This window comes from Lissotriton vulgaris, chromosome 8, assembly GCF_964263255.1.
Source record: "Lissotriton vulgaris chromosome 8, aLisVul1.2, whole genome shotgun sequence".
NCBI classification, from domain to species: Eukaryota; Metazoa; Chordata; class Amphibia; order Caudata; family Salamandridae; genus Lissotriton; species Lissotriton vulgaris.
Window position 1 is genome coordinate 585,532,150 of NC_141696.1, and position 23,215 is coordinate 585,555,364.

The 23,215-nt window shown below is 42.5% G+C and overlaps 1 protein-coding gene across 3 annotated transcripts in view; it reads right to left on the reverse strand.

The window, feature by feature from the left end:
- EPHA3 (EPH receptor A3) overlaps positions 1-23,215 on the reverse strand; it is an 861,555-nt gene that overhangs the window by 307,762 nt on the left and 530,578 nt on the right. The gene's annotated exons all lie outside the window — the stretch shown is intronic.

A 23,215-nucleotide genomic window follows, 5' to 3' on the forward strand; every position in this document is an offset into this window, starting at 1 on the left:
TTATCTGCAAAAATAAAACATTTTAGGAAGAAGTTAACCAGTGGACATACAGAACTGTAAACCTAAGCTGTCAGTATAGAAGCTGTTGTCCATCCAAGCGATAAAGCAAACTTCAAATTCCAGCTGTATTCGAGCGGATGACTCTTTGACGCAAATTGAGGCTTTACTATAGGCAGTTCAACTGCACATCAATAGCAATGTAGCACGTTTTTTTCAACAAGAATGGAAGAGAGTATAAGATTAGCAAACCATAAAGGTTTATTAGCAGATTAGCAAATTACACACTCGAATCAAACAAAATCAATCAAATTAGTTTTAATCAATAATCATCTGGTTTCAGCATAAATCAATATAATCTGAGCAAGTCATAACAGCAGCTGGAAAGCCACGTTATTTATGGATTATGGCAGGAAAATCTTAAAGATTCAGCTACCCTGAAGCTACCCTGAAGGGAACCTTCCTAATGTTAAGCTAAGGTTACAGAAGTGGAGTTGGGGACGTTTTAGGCAGCAGGTGCCAGTAGATATAGCCTCTAAGGCAGAGCCAAACGAAGGTTTCAATCAGATAAAGAAACAACGTGCTTGCTCGAGAGATTAACTGTAGGTCTGGGCTCTCAAGAATGTCAGGAGGGTAAGTGTTGGATAGTGTAAGGGTACTATGTGTTGTAATGCTATGCGTTGTAATGGTATGCGTTGTAATGACTGCGTTGTAATGGCATGCGTTGTAGTGGTGTGCATTGTAGTGTCATGCGTTGTAATAGTTGCGTTGTAAATGCATGCATTGTAATGGATGTTGCGTTGTAAAAGTTTCGTTGTAATGGTAGTGCATAGTAAAAGTTGTTTCCCGCTAATAAGCTCAGGTCTAAACCATAGGTGAGTACATTTATTAAAAGATTGCCAACAAAGATCCCACTTGTGGGGCCTGCCATTCATTGCAGTGCCGGCCTGGTGAGGTGCACAGCCCAATGATGAAGCATGTCATCTTCAGGTGAGTGAGGGCAAGTGTTCTCAAAGGCACACGCTCCTCCGGGTACCTGCCTTCACCTTGGGAACATTTCTCTGGGGCTGAATCTCCTCTGAACATTATACTGTGATTTGATTTCGGTTAGTTTGAAAAGAGTGTATACTGGATTGGTAATCTCCCAATCCTCTCTTGTGATGTTAAGATTTATTGCTCAGCTCACTGAAAGACACATTCAATGGCCTTCACACATAATTTAACAATAAGAATACAGTTTTAAAGAGCACACTGATGAAACTTGGCTTCTGAAATGAGGTAAAGAATATGCACAACATTTCATTTAACATCGAGCCTTTCAAAACAAGGCCTACAGTAACCTTAGCTAACCTAACAAGATCACACTATAACTATTAATGCTAAATCATGAATTTATTTATTTGTGGGTTTGTATAGCGCCAGAATCGACTCGGAGTAGTATCTCTGCGTTTATGTGAGTGCATATTATTCAGAGGGAGAATGTTGGTTATTTAGAGACAGAAGAGAGTGGTTTTAAGTAATTTTCTAAAAACAAGATGGTTCGAAAGTTCCCTTAATGGAATTGGAAGGTCCTTCCAATGCTTGGGTCCAAGGTATGAAAGAGATTTACCCCCCAATCTCAACCTCCTGATTCTGGGAACTGTTAGCAGATATTTGGTGCTGGAGCGCAAGGTTCTCGATGGATGATAGGGAATAAACTTTTCGGACAGATAACTGGGGCCAAGATTGTATAGTGCTTTGTGAATGGTACAACAAACCTTGAACTTTACTCGTTGACGTATTGGGAGCCAATGCAGTTTTAGGAGAAGAGGGCGGGAGGCTGATCTGGGATGCATATTTAAGACCAGACGTGCCCCCGTATTTTGCACCACTTGTAATCTGTTAATTGATGCTTCAGTGGCAGAGAGCAGCAGACCATTACAATAGTCTAAGCGGCTCAATATAAATACCTGGGTCAGAGTCTTTCGGACAGAGTCAGGAAGTAAAGGAAAGACTCGTCGGAGTAGGCCCAAGGTGTAAAAGCATACATCCACTGTCTGATCAACATGCTCTTTAAAAGAAGGAGCTTGGTCTAATCGAACTCCCAGGTTTTTAACAGAAGATTTGGGGACAGGGGGCTTTCCAAGATTGACGGGCCACCAATTTGGGGACCATAAGACTGGGGCCTCTCCAAAAAGTAAAAGCTCGGTTTTACCAACATTACATTGGAGGAAATTACTCCTCATCCATTGTGAAATGGCATTCATGCCCCGAGAGAAGGTCTCCTGGATGGTAGGAGTAAGTACATCGAAGGGGAAGAGCAGCTGCGTATCGTCTGCATACGATATTGGAAAAACCCCATGTTTTCTTAGAACATTAGCCAAGGGAGCCGCATAGATGTTAAATAGGGTGGGGCTAAAACAGGAGCCCTGTGGAACACCCTTGGTAAGTCCCATGGGTGCAGAACGATACGCGCCTAGAGTAACCGACTGAGTCCGACCAGAAAGGAAACTTGCCAACCAACGAAAGGCAGAATCCCTTAATCCCACTTCCTTCTGCCTTCCGAGCAGTATTTGATGGGAGACAGTGTTGAATGCGGCGGATAGGTCCAATAGCACCAGCATCATAGAATGGCCCTTGACTAGGGTAATTCTGATGTTATCTGTGACCTCTAGCAGGGCTGATTCGGTGCTATATTTGGGCCTAAAGCCTGACTGAGATGGATCTAGGCTGCCTGAAGACTAGACAAAGCTAGAGAGGTGTTTTATGACATGTCTCTCTAATACTTTACTCGGAAAGGGCAGGAGTGAGTTGGGACGAATATTGGTCAGGTCGGTCAGAGGGGCATTCGTATTCTTTCGAATGGGCATTATCTGTGCTGCTTTCCACTTCAATGGAACATAACCTTCCTTCAATGATAGGTTCAAAAGATGTTTAAACAATGGTGCAAGTTGAGGGATAAGAGTGTTAACTATTCTGGCTGGAATTATGTCACTAGGAGAACCAGACTTCACATGGTGCATTCAAATCTCTACATATGTGATGGAAAGTGGGGGAAAATTTTCAAGTGGCGTGGAGGCAATCTGTCCTAGTACATCCGCTGACACAGATGGTTGAGGAGGGTTACTCGAAGAGACAATACTGTCATATATTGATTCAATTTTTTGTAAAAAATGTAATGCAATTTGGTTGTAAAGTAATTGTGTGGGGGCTTCCGCGTTTTCGCAAGCCTTAGGGTTAATAAATTGCTGGAGAGTGTTATATAAGACCTTCGGCGCATTACCAGCCAGAGAGAGTTGGGTGGAAATATGATTCCTTCGTGCAAGCTTGATACTATTATGATAGTTCGACATAGATGCTAAAAATTGTTTTTTGTCACTTTCCTTGTGGGAAAGACGCAATCTCCTCTCATGTTTTCTACAAAGTTTTTTCAATGAGAGTAAGTGGGGTGTGTACCAGATGGCTTGCTGGCGTTTTGGGTAAATGGGAGAACATTTTGTTGGAGCAAGATGGTCTATAGTTTGGGTTAGTGCTAAATTATGGTTTATAAGCGCTTCTTCTAGACTATCAGGGAATTTCTTCCAATGGACTTTCAGAAAGGCTTGAAAGTTCTGTGGGGTGATCTTCTGCCATTGTCTGCGGGTCCTGCTAGCATCTTGATATTGGCCCCTATGTTCTGATTTATGAGTTTTAATTGCAAACTTAATTAGAGCATGAATTATGGTGAACCTAAACATAAATTCATGCTTGAATATATGTAAACAATGATTATATGTGATTTGCATTAGCATGTTAACAGACAAACATGAAAAATAGTGAAAATGTGTCACCTCAAGTGACTTTCTAGACAACAGTGACACCCTGTCTTAATGTTTTTTTGGGAAGCCCTCCCTTTGTTTATAAATGATTAAAACAAAAAAATACATAACTCTTGCCACCCACCTCCACCATTTTCAGTACAACCCCATTAACAAGATATACCTGGCGTCCTTTCAGAATTCTCCTTAATAGTCTGCCTCCCTCAATCACCCTATTTAATAACAAAAAATTATTTAGCAGGGAAAAAATGGGTGTGCAACTCCACCATGTGTGACATCTCCCAATTCGGATTCTCCACTATGTGCACCATTGCCCCACCGTGTGAGCAGTATTAATTAATTAATGTTTGAGCTTGTAAAGCGCACTGCTACCCGTAGGTTTCCTGGCGCTGTATAACACTGGGGAACCTGTCCTGGCTTTCCCTGTGGGATAGTCCCTGCTGGGAGTCCTCAAGGTGGAGCCAGGCATCCCCGGCGTTGATGGGGCCGTTGTGGAGATTAGGCAAGCTAATGCCCAGAGTTGCCGAGTGGGACCCCTGATTAGAGTAGGCACCGAAGCGACAATTATCGAGTCCGCTGACCCAAGTCCACGACCCTGTCGCGTCGGGAATTGAACCCTGGTCCAGGCCAACTTCTGCTCCCGGGTCTGCTGCCTCTAACCAGTGAGCCACACCACTCCATTTCTTCAGTATGCATAGCCTATAGCCTTCTTGTTTAGCCCTGGAAACATTTCTGAGGTGGGGATGTACCACAAGCCTCATTCAAATTCATAGCTGGAATCCGCCCATGACCGCATCACACCAGGAGGTGCTGATTTTAAGCCCAGCAAGGCTCCCAAAGAATGAGACGTGCCCATGCATGTGCTTGGGCAAAGACCAGGCCAAGAGCGGGCCTGTCTGTGCCTGACCGCAGCCGGTCAAGGCAGGGCAGGGCCCCCCTCTCTTGATTCTTCCTTTCGAAAGTCACAGATACGTCTGGAAGCAGGTGAGACCTGCATTCATCCTTTGCCATGTCGAAGAAGAGACCTGAGGGAGGTCTGAGGGAGGGGGGTCGCACGCGCCCTTTGGTGCCACTTGACTCTATGCTCGAGACAGTGGGCATCGTTACAAATGAAATTGAACTTACAGAGAGGTGTTTGTCCCTCGAATATTTGCTATTTCTCCAACTGTTGCCCTCTGAAAATTCCTCGGGGTGCTGGTACTAATGTAATTACTGTTGCCTCAGTTAGGGAGGATCATTAATGCCTAATACTTAGTCTTCCCAACCTCCCATTAATGAGAGCACAAACACCATTAAAAGTTCAGGAAGAAGGCCCGTGTTACCTGGTCAGAAAAATTTACAACTAGACGTACTACTGCTGGAAAACACATTGGAAAAAACAGCAGTTAAGAGGAAAAGGGCAACCAACAAACAAGTAGGAAGCAAGTGGAAAAAGCCTTCTTCATAGAAAAGCGTCTGGTAGTAACCAATTACTAATATGGGCCCAACCCACTCCGTTGGGCAAAGTCTCACACTCTTTACAAGCTCCATTACAATTAGCCTCACAACAAGCAGCTCAACAATTACCACCCAGCAGGAACATAAATAGTAACGCTATCTGAGTCACTCCCTGAGTGGACTCTTTTTTTTGCGACACCCGACGCAATAGACTCAGTATTATCATGGATACTGAATTAAAACCACTACTGGAAAGATTGGTCACACTTAAGAGGAAATATGATTCTACAAACTGCTCTGCTCAACCAAGTTATGCCACCAGAAGTTATGACTGTCACTTTAGCACCCAAAGGGGACGAATACATCAATGTCGGGGATTTAGATGTTGCAATGGTTACCAAATTTACAAATAAGTATATATAAGGCCTAACAGTACCATGGAAAGCATGAAACAGTAATTAAAAAAACTTGAAACAATCATTAAAAAAGCTTTTTCATTTATTTAAGAAGATTTAAAATTAGATTATAACATATTTTTGCACTTAAAATAATACATAAATTTCAGAAATTTCCAAAGCATACAGTTTTATGTTAAAAATTGCTAACTAGGTTGGCAATTTTTAACATAAAACTGTATGCTTTGGAAATTTCTGAAATTTATGTATTATTTTAAGTGCAAAAATATGGTATAATCTAATTTTAAATCTTCTTAAATAAATGAAAAAGCTTTTTTAATGATTGTTTCAAGTTTTTTTAATTACTGTTTCATGCTTTCCATGGTACTGTTAGGCCTTATATATACTTATTTGTAAATTTGGTAACCATTGCAACATCTAAATCCCCGACATTGATGTATTCGTCCCCTTTGGGATCTCAATACCATTAATGTCTCATTGAACTCAGGAGAAGGAACTTTGTTTTTATTAGATTGCTGACCCAATCCTTTTCCTGCTAGAAAGGGTAACTCCCGATAAATATTGTTTGGACTGTCACTTTAGCACAACACCTCAAGCTCCACCTTTATCCAGTAACACAGTACCGCATAGACCCTGCAACATAGCTCAAGGTGATGCCGTTTTAACCAACCATCAGCGATCTACCTGATCGCACAGACTATGTGGACAATATTCAGGAAGTGAAAGCGGTTCACTCGCTATCAATCACCAGGAGAAGTTTCCTAAAACTAACTCACATCGCACCACCTGTAGATCAAAACATACTGTCCCCATGGGCAGCAACACAACAACATGTGTGACAGCACCTCAAGTGGCTAAGGGCTCTACAGACATTTTGGACATCCCACCGGCAGCAAGCGGTCTTGGCAGGAGCACCACCACTAAGGGATAGGCAAAGAGGATCTTGGGAGGACCTGGGAAATAAAAGCGCAGACTGGTTAATTAAACATAGAGGCCTTAGATCCACTGATATTAATGACATATTAATGGTTCGGAGGGTGATCTGGGTCAGGCGATGCCAGAAAATTATTGCAGATAACTGCATTGTGATTAACCTTTGAGTTGAGTTGAGGGAGAATTTGTATAGCGCTACTTTATCCGTAGGCGTCAGGCCTACATTCGCCCGCAACCTATTAAGTCAACTGGAAGACAGCCAGACTCTCGCCATTAACAACTGTTGACTTCCACTTGGTTTCTTTTACAAGCTCATGATGGCGAGGCCCCCCTTCTCACTTTCCCATCCTCCATTAAAAAATAGATTTGCTGCATTGGAGGGTCTGGACGGATTGGATTGACTGGAACCTACACCTCTAAATGAGTGTAACCCAGCCATCATAGTTCTAGTCTCAGATTCCACCCCCCCAGATTACACCAGGACCTTGTGCAACTGAGAGCCCTAAAGATAACATTAAAAAAAAATTGTTGGAATATAGCTGCCTTAAATTCTAAATCTACATGCCCTGAGTGGCTTTCTTTTATCACTCAGTATGATATCCTGATGTTTTAAGATACCCGGTCCGTATAAAAGAAGTACATATAAATGGCTTTGTTTGCTTTCACAACCCAGCCTCTCCATCAAAGTCTGGTCATGTGATAGGGGGTTTGGCGACCTGGGTTAACAACAAAGCAGGGGGATGTGCATAGGCTTTAAAGGTAGATAAACTTAAACCTCCTAGCGATAAGATATAAAAAAGGCCGGGCACTATATTTAACATTGTTTTATAACAATGATTTCACAAGCGTGCCCAATATTAACTTTATACTTTATCTCCTTTTCTGAGTATATCTCTTCCCTTCAAAATATCATTGTAGACAGCGTCAACTTATGGGCTTATGTATAGGGGGAGATTTTAATGTAAGACTGTTCGGTACCTTCTTATGACCCCTATTCAAGAAACTCCCATTTTAACTCTATGAAGGGCACAGTCACTGCCAATAACCTTAATGCAAGAGGACGTGAGCTGGCCTTCTTGCAGGCTGCCCATGTCTTTGTTAACATCATGGACACCGCATATAATGGGACCAATATCCCCTATACTTTTAAAGGACGAGGCCAGAACTCTACTATTGATTATACATTTATATCCTCTGAACTTACGGACTCTTTGCTATACGGCAATGTGGTCCTCTCTAGTTATAATGATCACAACCCCATGAAAACACTGCTTGTACTCGCCCCTAAGCCAAAGTACAATAAGGAGACTGGTCTTGCCATCTCGTTCCCTCTTCGGATGGTTTAAGGTTGAAATGGAGATCCATAGCACCTGAGCGTTTATTCCAGAAAGTAATTACTGAAAACCTTCCCCTAGTACAGGCTTGCCTTACTGAGGCTGATATAACCAATCCCGCAGCTGTTATTTCTGTCCAACTTTGTGACTAAATTAAATATGAGCTCAAGGTGCCAATACATGAATCCCTCTGAAGACCAAAATAGTTCAACCGGGATTGCTTTCTTGCTAATCGCCATTTGCGATGCACCCTTAAGGCCACCCCAAAGAACTCAGCTGCCCTGATTAAAGCCTGCAAGCAATATAAATAGGCATTGAGTCTCAGGAAAGCAGAATTAGTGACCCAACAATGGGAATCACTCACCCTAGCAGCTAATAGTAGGAACAGTAACCTTTTCTGGGCTTCAGTTAAAAGGTGAAACAGCCCAATTGTACAGTTCCAAAGATCGATTGTGATATCTCAAGTCAGGACTGGGAGACCAATTTTTCCAAAAATATTTGCACAGGTCACTGCTAGCATTGTCATTCTGCCAGACCCTGACTATAGTTCAATTCAAATGACTTTGGAAGAGGTAGAGGAGGCATTACAGTAGAGTGTCGTGGGCAAGGCTCCCAGCCTTGACGGGGTATCCATTAACTTTTTGAAACATAACCAAAATTTTCAATGCTGCTATTACTGAATGTTGTTACAGCCTTGCCACTGTTCATATCCCTGCATTATGGTCGACATCCATTATAGTGCCTATTTTTAAAAAGGGGACCACTCACAGCCAAGCTGTTATAGACCTATCTCATTAACTGAAACCACCAGTAATATTCTAGACAAGGTCTTATACAACTGCATAAATGAAAGGGCAAAAGAGAAGTCAGCACTTCACCCCAGCCCGTATGGTTTCAGACCTAAAGTAGGGACCATAGAGCAGTGCTGCAATCTCAACTCAATTATAGGTAAGTACACTATAGCAACAAATTCCCCTGTGCACCTGGCTTTTATGGATCTATCACCAGCATTTGATATTGTTATCCGCTCAAAGCTGTGGTCCATTTTAATCTCCCTGGGTCTGGATGAAGCACTTGTGCACTTCATAGTATACTTATGTAGAGGCATGAAAGTAAGAATAAGAATTAACACTAATGGTGAAGTCTCAGAAGATGTTAACATTGTGAGAAGCGTGAGACAAGGCTGTATTTTAGCTCCACTTTCATTTATTTTGTACATTAATGACCTTCATTCATTTTTAACTACCACCACCACTGATGCTCCCAGGGTTCAGAGCTCTCCCTTACCTGCACTGTTGTATCCCGATGATGCCATGTTAATGGCCCATACTCCTAAGGCACTCTAATTCTTAGTGAATGGCTTTGTTAAATCCATGGAATCATTAAATCTCCAAACAAATGTCAGTAAGTCTTTTATTATGTCTTGCAGCCCTAAAAAACATTATACTTCATCCTGGAAAGTAGGTGACAATAACCTACTTAGCACAAGCATTTTTTCCTACTTAGATAGGACCTTCAGTGATAGTGGCTCCAGGAAGACCCATATAGCAAATAGTGGCAACTAACTCAAGAGCAGTAGGCTCGTTAATCAGCTTACCTCGCCCTAGGAAAGGTAGTGCCTTAGTCCCCCTAATTAAGATATATAGACTTCAGTGCCTTCCGATCGCTACTTACCGGGCTGAAGTCTGGGGAATTTAGAACTGTCATCAAATTCAACTCGAGGAACACAGATTTTGCTGATCTCTAGTGCCAGCTCTATTTGCCATAGTGAACTAGGTGTCTCTTATGTTGAGAACTACATTAGTGCCCGCCTGTTGCTTTTTTAGCACGCAATCTGGCAAAATACAGAGGGAGCACTCACAAAAGACATATAAATGACTGCCTAGCGTGTGATGAAGGTAGAAAAATCCCATGGTTAAAGTACATCGAATCTTGCTTGCAAAAGATAGGCTACATCCAGTTATTCGAGAACCCAGCTGCCCTTTCACCATCAATAAGAAACAACTGCAGTCTTGCTGGCTCAAACTTGTGCAGGTAGAGAGATTGAAGAGGGAATCAGAAAAACCCAGGGATATAACCTACTTGAGTAGAAATCAGGGATGGAATGCCGACAACACAAAGCTATTGGTCCTGCTCTATGAACTACTGGGAACGCAGCTTGCTTTTCCGTTTTATTGAAGGCACTATAAAATTTCTATCAAACTTCCCATTAGGCTTCCAAGCTAACCTAGATACTTGACCTTGCTCATGTAACGGAAATCTGGTCTGTCTACGTTACATTTCTTATTTTTTTGTGATTTTTACTCAATCTACATCAAAAATATCTTGCTACCTGTAATTAGGAAATTACATATCAGAGACTTTAAAAAATCTTATAACATATTATTGCAACTAAATAATGAGGATACCATTAACCATTTTGGGCCGTTTCTGAAAGTCGCAGTGCGAGCACGGAAGTCGATGTCTGCTATAGAATTGTGGGATACTTTTAGAGATTTTTATAGTTGTACTGTAAGTCCTTGTATCAAATTTATGATGTATTTTTCACTTTTATCCATTTTTTCCCTTGTGTGGACAACCCACATTTAAATTGTACTATGTATACTCTGCTGTTTTTATCATGACCTTTTATGGTTTGTAAAGTATAAACTGAACATAGAAATAAAAGGAAATGAAATGAAAATGCATAGCCTTTCTTATGTCAGAGAGGCCATTTTGCTCTTTGCATAGCAAACCACTCATCTTTTGGGTGAGATCCTGGAGTGGAAGAATTGGCAACGTCTTAATGGCTGTGTGAAATACACATGTGCCAGAACTTCAATACTGTCTTAAAATGAACAATTAGTGTGACTAGAGACGTATTTTTTTTACAGAAGTCCAGTTCCATCAAAATATGTTTTTGAAAGGAAAATATTGAAGCCCACACTGTACTAAAAATATAGTCTACCGCGTGTTACTTTTCTGTAAGATGTCAATTGCAGTGTAACTAAGCTTGGCAGAAAATGCTGGTACAAAATTGAAAGTGCGAACAATATTCTGCCAGTCTCATATTACATTTCATAAAGTTGAGAGGATGTGAAAATTGCTCATGATTTAATTTGACATTTTGTGGGGTTTCTTGAAAACCTATGTTTTCTCTATAGCACGTAGTGCCTAATTTAGAGTTTGTCAAGCAAGGTTTTCCCCCGTAATTGTGAGGGAATACCATGCCCACCAAACCCTCAGTCTGCCCGCCGCATTTAGAAATGGGCAAACGTTATGTATTATGTCAAGAAAGTCTCTTTTTGCTCCATCAATGTTATGTTTTGTTAGGTTATGTTACAAATATTTGGTATAGCGAAGACATGGCTCATTCCTTAGAGTGAATCACTGCGCTAAAAGCTTATGAGAGGAGGTAGAACTCAAAAGGACACTCACAAGGAGGTAAGGTTAAAAAGCTGGGTTTTGATAAGCTTTTTAAAGAGCAGAAAGAAGCTACAAGATTGTCTGTGAATGGCTTACTTGTTCCAATAGTGAGGCGCAAGAAATGAGAAACAGAGACCGCCATTTTGTGTGGTCCGAATTCTGCGGGGAGCAATCAGAAGATGTCAAATACCTAGCTGGGTGGTACAAACTGATACTGGAGCAAAAATATGCTGGGCGAAACCCCATTTAGGGCCTTGTGAAAAAAGTAGGGAAGCTTGAAAATGCCAATTTTCAAACTGGAAGCCAAGGTAAAGAGCTAAGAACCAGGCCAAAGCTATTGCTTATAGGTAGGTGGCATACCAACTAGGGGCGGGCAGAAAAGGCCGCTCTGCTGGCGGAGTTCGCAGAGTTTTGCAACTCTGTGTCCCGCTTGGAGCGCAGAGTTTGGAAAAATCTCCACAACCACCAGAGGGCAGAGTTTACCCCTACCAATTAATTGGACATGCTCCCCTCGCACTTATTTAAGAATGGTGTGGTAATGTTAAACAATCCCGCAGCCGCTGTGGTAAAATTGGACTTTTTGGGAGATATCTGCGCCCCTTGCCAACAATTTGTATAACTTTCAAAGCTGTTCTACACCTTTCAAGACTAATGGCATAGCCCGCAAAAGAACTGCGAACTCATTAAAACACGTCCATATTCAAATCGTTTTCATCCTTTTCAAAATAATTTTGATCTACCCAATTTACACATTCACTGAACATCAAATTGTACTTTTTGTGCTTTTCCGATGAACTGTGTGCACACTTAGCAATGCATTTTCTGTAAAGGTATTGTTCATTTTAATTGAATTCTGCACATCTTTATGGATTCTTTTGAAATTAATTTCACACACTCCTTTTAGATACAGTAACAGAAAAAAACTGAAATGTAGGACAGACGTCCTGAGAGTCAGGTATTTATTTTGTGGCTCAACGAGAAGAAACGCTCTCTTCTAATTAAAGTCAACTCACTCGGGCATCCTTCTGATGTGGATACGTTTTTTTAATTGGGTGCTAGTAAAGCCTGTCACAGTGCCTGGGTAACACTGTACATGTGGTGCTTTTTTAATGCCACAATCTGAATGTTTTTTTACTTACATCAGGAAATACACAACAAGTTTGCTCTACAGTCAGTTCCATCAATACGTGTTTGATCTTCTCGTATTTTAGTGCTCGCTGCTGATGCCTGCAGTGTTCTGAACTTCACAGTATTATCCCGGTGAGGCAAGTTTAGCCATTCATTCTGCCGTGGTTGGTAAGTGGAGTACTGTTAACTTTGATACTGGCAACTCATGCTATATACAGAGCCTAGAAATGACAGAAGTGCATTATGTAGCGCTATATAAAAATGAATTTTTATTATTCGCTTTTCAGATAACTGAGTCCTGAGTTTTCTTCGGCTTAACGCAGTTTCTGGTAGCGTTGCAAGCCCCATCTGCCTGTGCTGGCGCATAAGGGGATAAGGTAGGCTAAAATAAATAAATAAAAACTACCCTCTCTGCACAAAAGATCTGTACTCTGATGATAGCTCTGATCGCCGCTCCACATGTCCAAGTCAAGAATGTATTTGCTGTTGTGGTCAAAACTTCAAAACTCATTTAAACAAAATCTGAGCAATATTTGCCTTCTGCATTTCCGAAGTCATCAAAACAGAGATTAGACGAATTCACAGATTTTTTCGGGGACTTCGGAGGTATTAATTCTCATTTTTTTCCTTCTTTAAACCTCTGCCTACTTATAATTCACTTGTTTTCCTTTTCACTGTTAACCTTTTTATTTGTATTTTTCATGTTCCTTTATTTTGCTTTTATTCCTACATGTTTCAATTGACTTTGCTTTATCCTGTGATCATTCTAATTTCCCTTTTTTATCATTGAATATCTTTATTTTATCATTTCATCCCAAATGCTATCTTGTTGCACTACTTTTAAATGACTAATTACAAATAGTGCTCAATTACGAGTCTGGCGGTCCATGGAACGCCATACTCGCGGGGCTCGACATGGCAGTCTTCTGACTACCCTATTACAATGTGTGTGGTCGTACCTCCATTGCCCCACCACAGCCGCCAGGGAACCGCCGTTTCCTGGTGGTGGTGTGGCAGTGTAAAGGTCACAATATGCTTAAAACAAGCATTGGCATAGCCAATAGTTCTCGCCTTTGGAACCTTATAAGTGTTTAGTTATCCAGCCCAATATCCTTGGTGCAACAACATCAACTGTTGCATGGCTAAACACTTATAAGGTCCCAAAGGCAAGACCTATTGGCTATGCCAATGCCTGTTTTGCAGGCTGTCAGGTCCGGCCTTCGGTTTCTGGTCTACATAGAGCAAGTTGGCAAGTGTCTTGAGAATTCTCTTAATCTATCTAGCAGACCGTGGCGATAGGATGTTTCTGAAAAGATACTTATTGTGTCCCCTGGTAACTCTTTTAAAGACACCGGTTGGATTCATCAGGAGATTTTAATGTGTCTTCAATCTGTTAAGGTTCTTCTCATTCTGTTACCTTAGAACCACAAAGTTAAGCAGGTTAAGTAAGTTTCTTATGAGTGTCACTGCAAGGTATTGGATTGCATTTATTACTGCCATTTGATCTGGGTTGACGATATTCTAGCTGACCATGCCACTGGCCAATTAAAGGATCCTCCTTTCACTCCAGTAAACATTACACTCAAATATAACCAAAATAACCCATGGTAGTAACATAACAAGCTTTTGCAATGTAATCGGTCCGATTGCATTGCAAATGCTTAAGTTTAAAACTGAGCGCTGCGCCGCTTCACGGACACTGCGCTCGGTTTCTTTATATATTTCACAACTTTAACACTGAGCGCGGTGTCCTTGAAGCGGGTGCTGCGCTCAGTGCTAAAGTTAAGAAATATATAAATAATCTGAGCTCGATGTCCATGAATAGGCGCCGCGCTCAGTTTCAAAGTTAAAAATTGCTCCAGCCGGAATGACAAAAAAAGTCCTCACCCTGTAAATAAAGGAGATAGTAACACGCCGCCAGTAAACGATCCACTCCCGGTGGGTGGGGCCAAAATGAGACAAGGCTGCAACAAGGAGGGACTAAGAAGCCTCTTTTACAATCAGAAGCCAGCACTTTGCATGGAAGATGACGCCAGCAAATGAGGAAGATGGGCGGGGCATCAACTCCGCCTCTGAGAGCTTCGGAATCTGTATTGATTCCAAGAAGCCCTCCTATGACGAGAGCAGCGGATGCGCTGCTTTCGCCAGCCGAGACCAAAAAAGGCCCTCCAGACATGAAAAACACTCATAATCTGGCAGTCGGCCCAACCACAGATTTGGCGGTGCAGAGGCGTAGCAGACCTGGTGCTGCATGGCCAAACTCATAATCAGGCCCCTAGTCTCTAATACCATACATATAAGAGAGAGTGGTACAAATACCAAATATTCCTAATTATAAAGGGATGAACAATTAGTGCAGTATGTAGTCATAAGAAAACACACAATAAATCTGCCTTACTAACGTACCCACCCCATGGTAGAGGCAACCACCAGAAACTGGTTCAGAAGATTACATAACATTTTTAGCTTCTGTATCAAGGTTCATGCCCTGGGTGCACTTTTTGTTTTATTATTTTTTGTATTTTTATCTGTGGTTTGTTTTATATTTATTATGTAGGATTTTAATTAATCAGCAATAAAGTGCAATCAATCTGTTTTATACATCACTGAAAGTCTAGTAAGTTTGATTCCTTAAGTCATTTAATGCCCTTTCATGTTCAATCCTTATATCACCAAATAGCCTTTCTCGGTGACCGCTCAAGTCACTGAATGCCCTGCCTCTGTTTTTCCTTGAGTCACAGACTGCCCCACCTCTGTGAGTCAATATTTTACTGATTGTCCATCCTCCTTCATTACTAATGTCACTATATGTTGTGATCTTGACTCCGAAAGTCACTGAATGTGCTCTGTGTGTGAAGCATATCGTGAAAGCCCTGTCCTTAGCATTCCTTAAGCCGTGAATGCCATGTTTCTGTCATTATGTCAATGAATGTCCTGTTGCTGTGAGTTCTTAAGTTACTGTTTTTCTTCAGGTCACTGAATCCTCAGCTACCTAATTTCCCTGATTACGAGTGCCACTCCTCACCCATTCCCCATCCATAGTCTTCACCATGTCACTAAATGCTCATTATTTGTGATTTGTGACTCCTTGGGTTCCTGGATCCGTGGACTGGACTCTGTGATGTTATAGGTCACTAGTTCCCCATCTAGCAGCTTTAATATTCCTCTGGTCACTGAATGCCAAGCCTGATTCCTTGTGTTGCTTATGGCCCCTCTTTGATTCCTTGAGTCGATTAAAGCCCTCACTTTACGATTCCTTTGCCACTAAATGCTTAGGCTTGTCTGGTTACTGAGTACACCAGCTCAGTGACTCTTTTGCTTCTGAGCATAAAATTTCCCACTGAACTCTCCGACTTACTAACATCTAACATTAGAGAGCTCCTCGTTTATCATGCACCCCCCTACTGAATCCAAGGAAGACTTGTTACTTTACCTCACATGCAACTGTTTATTTTGTATCACGTTTCTTTGACTCACACCAAATTCCTTAAGAGCGATTGCATTTTGTGTTAAATTTATGAATCAGAGCAGTGAAGATGGTGGACTTATTTTCGTGTCTCTCGGGTCCGGAGGATTTAGGCCAAATACTAAGGGTGGCCGAGAAAAACCGTCTGCTCGCTGAACTTGGAATTTGGCTGAGTTTTTCCGTAACTCCACAGAATTCAACAGAGTGAAACTCCATGAACTGTGCCCAGGCTTATTATATACTGGGCTGCTGAGTTTTGGGCCAACTGAAGGCAAGTCATCAAGGAAAAAATCATGTCCAGCAACAAAGCACTACTGTAATCCAGGTGACTAGTTATAAGGGCTTGCATCAGCCTCCTCCTGCAATCTAAAGACAACAATGAAAACACCCTCCTAAGAAGGCGTAATATGCCAAATAGGTTATCACATGTAGCCTTGATGTGACTTTCCATTGAAAGCTTGTCATTCATTATAAAGCATAGAACTTAAAACCCTGTGAAAATTCCTCCCCCTTCTGCCTATGGAGGCCAAAGAAACAGTAGTCCGGGCTTTGATCCTTCCGCGGTTGGATTATTCCAAAGCGCTTTTAGTTGGTTGTCCAGGCTATTTGATAAAAAAGTTACAGGTAGTCCAAAACGCGGCTGCTCGGCTCCTACTGGGCCTCTCTTCCAGGCAGAGTGTGCGGGTCCACCTCCGTCACCTTCATTAGCTCCCAGTTGAGGCCCGTTTGAAATTTAAAATGTTGGTCATTGTCCAACGGGCCTTGTATGGATTGGGCCCACTCTATCTGCAGAAGCGTTTTACTTTTTATTCCCCTACTAGGACTCTGCGGTCTTCGGACCAACTCCTTATCCAGACTCTGCGTTTTTTGCGCCATAGTTTAGGTGGCTGCTCTTTCACCCGTAAAGCTGGCCTAGCCTGGAATGAGCTTCCTCTTGCTCTTAGGAAGGTTGCTGATCCGGCTGCCTTTAAAAAGAGCCTAAAACACCATTCTTTTAGAGGCTTTGCCTGCTGTGTTGGTGGGCGGGGGTTCAGGGTAGCAGCGCCGGGATACTCTGAGTAACTGTGCGCTTTAGAAATGAAGGATAACATAACATAACATAACATTTCTAACTGCTTTTTTAGAGCAGAGATGAGCATCAAGTTCTTGTAGCCAAAAGTCTTCTGACCAAACCTGAGTGGCTTTTCCAAAGCCCATAATTTCAGTGGTCTTTGATCCATTCGTTTCGAGAAAACTTTGTCTCATCCATGTAGGAAAAGTATGCATGCAGTCCGCAAATCTAATTTTAGTAAGTTCTGTCACCTGGCCAAACGACAAAACCAGCTGGGTTTCATCAGAGGATTTCTATTCAAAATTATCTCACAACCTTGGCGAGTGAGCCTCATAGATATTGCAAAGCATAGGACTAAAGAAAGATCCCTGGGGGTACCCTGCAAATGTTACCAGCAGCCCTGGATTTACACAGTGGAATGGAGAAAACATGGAAACACCCACCCAAGAAGTATCTCAACCAGTTTAAGGCCCCGCCTTACACTCAAGTAGCATAGAGTCGGTCATTAAGTACTACATGTGATACCATCTCAAACGCAGCGGACAGATCAGTACCGCTGAAGTCAGGCAATGGCTGAAGTGGGCTGACCCACTGTCCCATGCTGTAGGCTGTAGGGGGTGAAATTAAAACAGGAATGACTCAATAACAAACAAATGGATGAAGAGGACTGACTGAAAATGCTATAATTAAGTATACAATACATATAATTATGGAAAAATTAAAAGGACTTAGATAATGCCAGATCTAAAAAGCCAACCAAATGATGTAATGTGCTTTAAAGGGATGGAACAGTTAACATCTAAAGAAGCACGAAAAGACACCTTTCACTGCAACAAAACAGTAGAACAAACGGAATGGAAATAATAGAGCTGTAAAATAAGAATCAAATGCAATAACACAAATATCATGAGTATTGTTAGGGGACTGTTTTATGGTAAAGTTGTAACCCCATGAAAGAGACTGAAAAAGAGAGCGGGACAAATAGAATGTGGAGAAGAGGAGACACGAGAAGCAGGAAACAGTCCAAGAGTGTAAGAGACAAGTGAGGGACCATGAGGAAAAAGAGAATGAGTAATAAGGTGGGGGGAAGTTCCGCAATGAATGAGATATACCGGGGTTTTGTATTTTATTTCCCTGGTCGCTACACTGTTCTTGCTTGGAGTGTCTTTACTCATCTATCATGTATCATCCCATTGAAAACAAAATAAAATGGTGCAAAATAATGTACTTCTCTTTTGTCAAGTCACCTAATACAAAATATTTCTGAGTAGCACGTCCCTTTTATCATAACAAAAACAATAGGAATGATATATATACATATATATATTATTATTTTTTAAGATAGTGCATACAACCACATTTTTACATTTAGTATGCGTTTGCCTTGTCAAAATTTGGAAATGTGAGCTGCAGGTGCCCCACAGATCTAAGTAGTGGTAAATGCTTAACTCACTGAGCTTTCAATATCAGCAATATACTTCATGAGAGCCCGTAATCCCAGTGCAAAAGTCTGAGTTAATGTCCTTGCTACAGTCCAGTTGGGACACATCTAGTCAGGGGGATTGGACAGCGCTCTAGTGGCTGGGCGACTCTGGGCCCAACCACTACAAAAGAGCTTCTAATCGGTATCTCCCCACTCCCTGATTGCAGCTCTCCTGAGGCGGAAGCCGGGAGGCCAAACCCTCGTTATTAATTAATTGCAACTTTGCATTTGTCAAGCGCCACTTTTTAATAGCGCTTCGCGCTTTTTAAAACTGTCACTGCTTTGTCGTGTCACAGCTGCTGTTGTGTAGAATTGGTGTTTAAAATTGCACTTTACCTAGTGACCGATGTGAGCCGCTTCCTCATGCAGAGCAATTGCATGACCTGAAGCTTCTCAGGGCTCCCGGTCTCTGTTAGCAACACCCCTCGAGGCGCAGACTCCACAGGCGCCATCTTTGAAGGGGGATTGGACAGCGCTCTAGTGGCTGGGCGACTCCTGGCCCAACCACTACAAAATGAAGCCCTCATCTCGTCCGCGCAGCGGGCGCGCCGATGGCGCGCCGGAGGCGCGCCAGAGGCAAGCCCGTCTGGGCCCGTCCGGGCCAGGCCGGGCACAGGGCCATCCACTATGCCAAATTTACAGAACAATCGAATTGTCCATTCACGGGACTATCTCCTACAATTTGACACGGCCGCCCCTACTTCTACCCCATTACCCCCGCTGCCGAGTCAACCACCACGGAAAACCACTTGCCACTCATCCTGCCTTGTTAGCCTAGCTCTTCTCAATTGTAGATCCGCTTCTAAACATTCTCTAGAAATCAAACTCTTAATCCAAGATATCAATTTGGACATACTCTTCCTTACGGAAACTTGGTTTACTCCTCACTCAGAAGCTGACATTGTTAATATGCTACCCTATGGTTATCTTGTACAACATCTTAACAGACCTAAGGGAAAAGGAGGTGGTATAGCGATTGCTTACCGTAACTCCTTCACATGTAGGATACAAGATGGAGGAATCGACGACTGCGAAAGCGCCTTCTTTTCCCTCCAAATTACTCCCAATAAATCCTTCTCGGGCACCCTCGTATATCGACCACCTGGCAACCTAGGTAACTTTGCCGGCTCACTACTTGACTCCACAATCTCCTCCTGCACCTCAACCTCTAATTTTATTCTGCTAGGAGACTTAAATCTCCATTTTGAGGACAGCTCAGACAACACTGTAAGGGATCTTATCTCCGAACTAAAAGCTCTTGACTTACATCTCTTAAATTCGGAGGCAACCCACACCAAGGGTCATCTTCTAGACCCTATCTTTTCCAATCTGTCTAAAACAGAAACACAACCAACTCTCCGGTTGCCATGGTCGGATCATTTCCTCATCCCTTTTACTTGGCAAATTACCCCGAACATCCCCCAAACCTCATCATCAAGAGAACATGACAGAATTTGGTCCAAACTCTCATTTGAGCGTTGGACCCAAGAACTGATTAGCTCTGCCCCCTTCGCTCTTCTTGACCCCATAAAAGCAGACGAAAACTTCACTAAATGGCTCACATCTACTCTTGATATAGTTGCTCCCAAAAAAAACATAAAGAAAAAAAGCATTACCTTCAAATCCCCATGGTATTCTCAAGAACTGAGGAACCTTAGAAAAATCTGTAAAATCAAAGAGCGGAACTGGAGGAAAAACTGGGACCCCATCATCAAAGACGAATATAAAAAAGCAATGAGAACCTACAAATTAGCACGAAAATCAGCACAAGCATCCTTCTTCAATGAAAAAATAAAAAATGCATCTAATTCATCCAGAGAGACTTATAAAATAGTCAAAGACTTACTCAAAATCCCCAATCCACCCTCCACTGAGCAACCCACAGTTTCCAGATGCAACCAAATTGCAACCTATTTTCAGAATAAAATCACCAATATTTTACAAACCCTCCCACCTGTAAGGGAGAATGAACCCCTTGATGAACGGGTACCCACCACTACTGGCCCGACTTTAGATAGTTTTCACCAACTATCCAACGAAGACTTCCTTAAAACGCTTTCAGGTATGAAAAGTGGCTCACCCACTGACCCAGCCCCCATCCGTATCCTTAAACAAATTGGACCAACCATTTCACACCTAGCAACAAATCTTATCAACGCCTCTCTTAGTCAAGGAGTAGTCCCCCCAAACTGGAAACATGCGATTGTTAAAGCCCTCCAAAAAAAGCCAGGCCAGGACCCCTCAGACTTTTCTAACCTGCGCCCAATCTCTCTCTTACCAGGCATGAGTAAGATTACAGAGAAACTGGTCAACCAGCAATTTTCAAACTTTCTTGAAAGTAACAATCTCCTTCGCCCATCACAAACAGGTTTTCGCCCCGGACAGGGGACAGAGACTGCCCTCGTAAAAGTAGTCGAGGAAGCCAGATGCATCTTGGATTCAGGGGGATCGGTCTTACTGATCCTCCTGGATCTAAGCGCTGCATTTGACACGGTGGACCACAAGATCCTGATCCAGCGACTACTTAACCTGGGAGTGAGGGACAAGGCACTCAGTTGGCTCTCATCTTTCCTGAAGGACAGAACCTTCCAGGTCTGTGAAGGGATTATACGATCAGACCCGTTCCACCTCCAGTGTGGGGTTCCACAGGGCACTTCATTGAGCCCTACACTATTTAACACCTACATGGCCCCCCTGGAGGATGTGGTCATCCCCTTTGGGATAAAAGCCGTCACATATGCTGACGACACCCAAATGGTTGTGTCCTTTTCCCTTGAAGGTGAAAAGATAAAAAACCTTCATGATTGTCTTGAGGGAATCTATGATTGGATGTCCACCTCAAGGCTGAAACTTAATGGCTCCAAAACAGAGCTCATGTTGCTGGGACATCAAATGTCGCCTCTTCCTTCCGCCATGTGGCCCTCATGCCTAGGTCCCCTCCCTCAGCCCAAGACGGAACTCAAGAGTTTAGGCTTCTGGCTAGAACATGATCTATCCATGAAAACACAGGCTAAAAAAACTGCCGGGACCTGTGTTGGCCTACTCCGCTCAGCCAGGAAGATTCTCCCACTACTCCCTGCACTTTCACAAAAACTGCTTATCCAGGGCTTAATACTGTCGAGGTTAGACTATAGTAATGCCCTCTTCCTGGCGGCTCCAGAAGCTACCGTTAATATTCTCCAAAGAACACAGAATGCCGCTGCTCGGATGCTGACAGGAACACCCCGGAGATCATCGGCTAGACCAGCACTAAAGGCACTTCATTGGTTGCCGATCCGAGAAAGAGTCATATTCAAGGCCCTATGTACCACCCACAGAGCCTTGCAAAATCTAGGTCCACCTATGCTGCAGACCATGCTTTACCCTTACAAACCCAACAGGTCCCTCCGCTCCTCTCAAAGGAACCTGGCCACAGTCCACAGAGTAAAAAAAGCCCGCACTGGAGGACGCCGCTTCTCGGTCACGGCTGCCACTCTATGGAACGCCCTACCAATCCATCTTCGAGCCGAACCCAACAACATGAAATTCCGGAAACTACTCAAAACGCACCTCTTCCCACAATAAAGTTCCCCCTTCCTTTTGAGGTCCTTTTGTCCCCCCCTCCCCCCCTTCCCCTCAGTTGTATATGCAATCTCAGCGCTGGGACGCTCTCGGGCAGCCATGCGCTATATAAATCCCGCTTTCATTTCATTTCATTTCATTTGTAATAAGATAATTATGTGGCTGTTTAACTATAATAATGTAATTCATTTGAGTTGTGACCTCATAACGCTTGCTGTAAGCAACCAAGAAGAAAAGCATTTCACGGAACACAAAGCAACATTTGGCTTTTCATTTTTCTGATTTGTCTTTCTAAAATGAACAGTGATCAATAGAAAAGAGATATTTATGGCAACATGTCTATTCCAGTGCTTAATTTGTAAAATAATAAGTGCCAGGGCCCTTTTCAGGAGGCCACTGTAGCTTGCACCATCCATTGCCACTGCCAGCACTGATAATGACAGTACTAACACAACTACCCATCACACTCCTCCAAGTGTGACAGTTCAGAGTATTCCAAAAACCTCTAACAATGGCCTGGGAGGCAGATAGTAGTCCTTTTTAATTTATATTGAATTCCTGTTGTGCTCACCTCCAAATTAGACAAACAGCAACCCTTGTGACACACTGCTTTAAGTGCCAGTGTTGACTATTAAGTGCTGTGCCGAGCACCAGAAACCACTTGCTCTAATTAAGCACAGATATTTTTCCACTCTATAAGTCTTTCACACAAAAGATAGAAGCTCTTTGTGTTTCTACACATTCTGAGCTACAGCATTTCTATCTATTTAAATTAAACTGTTTTTATTATTCTTTTGCAATAAAGTGCTAATCACTTTTTGGGTTGTTAAATTTCTCGCTACAGGTACTACTTTTATTCTGCTACCTTACTATTTATTTTGTATGAGAGAAAAGCACCAAGGATTTAAGCAATGTGTGGTAAGGGTGATGTGATCATGTATTTTAAGGAATACAATATTCTCTGCTATACTTTAAAAGGATATTGTAAGTCATCTCGGAGTTCCACAACCTTATAAAGGGACTCAGACTTCAGCCTCGTTCCCATACAGGGTCAACCAACTCTGACCATTCTTGGGTACAAATGCCTCATGCATTATGTTTGTAACATTTCCTTCATTTGTTGACTTAAGCTAGAGCCAGTCCCTACACCCTCACAGACTTGCGTCTGTGACCTGACCTACAGGAGCTGCACAGATCTCAACAATGA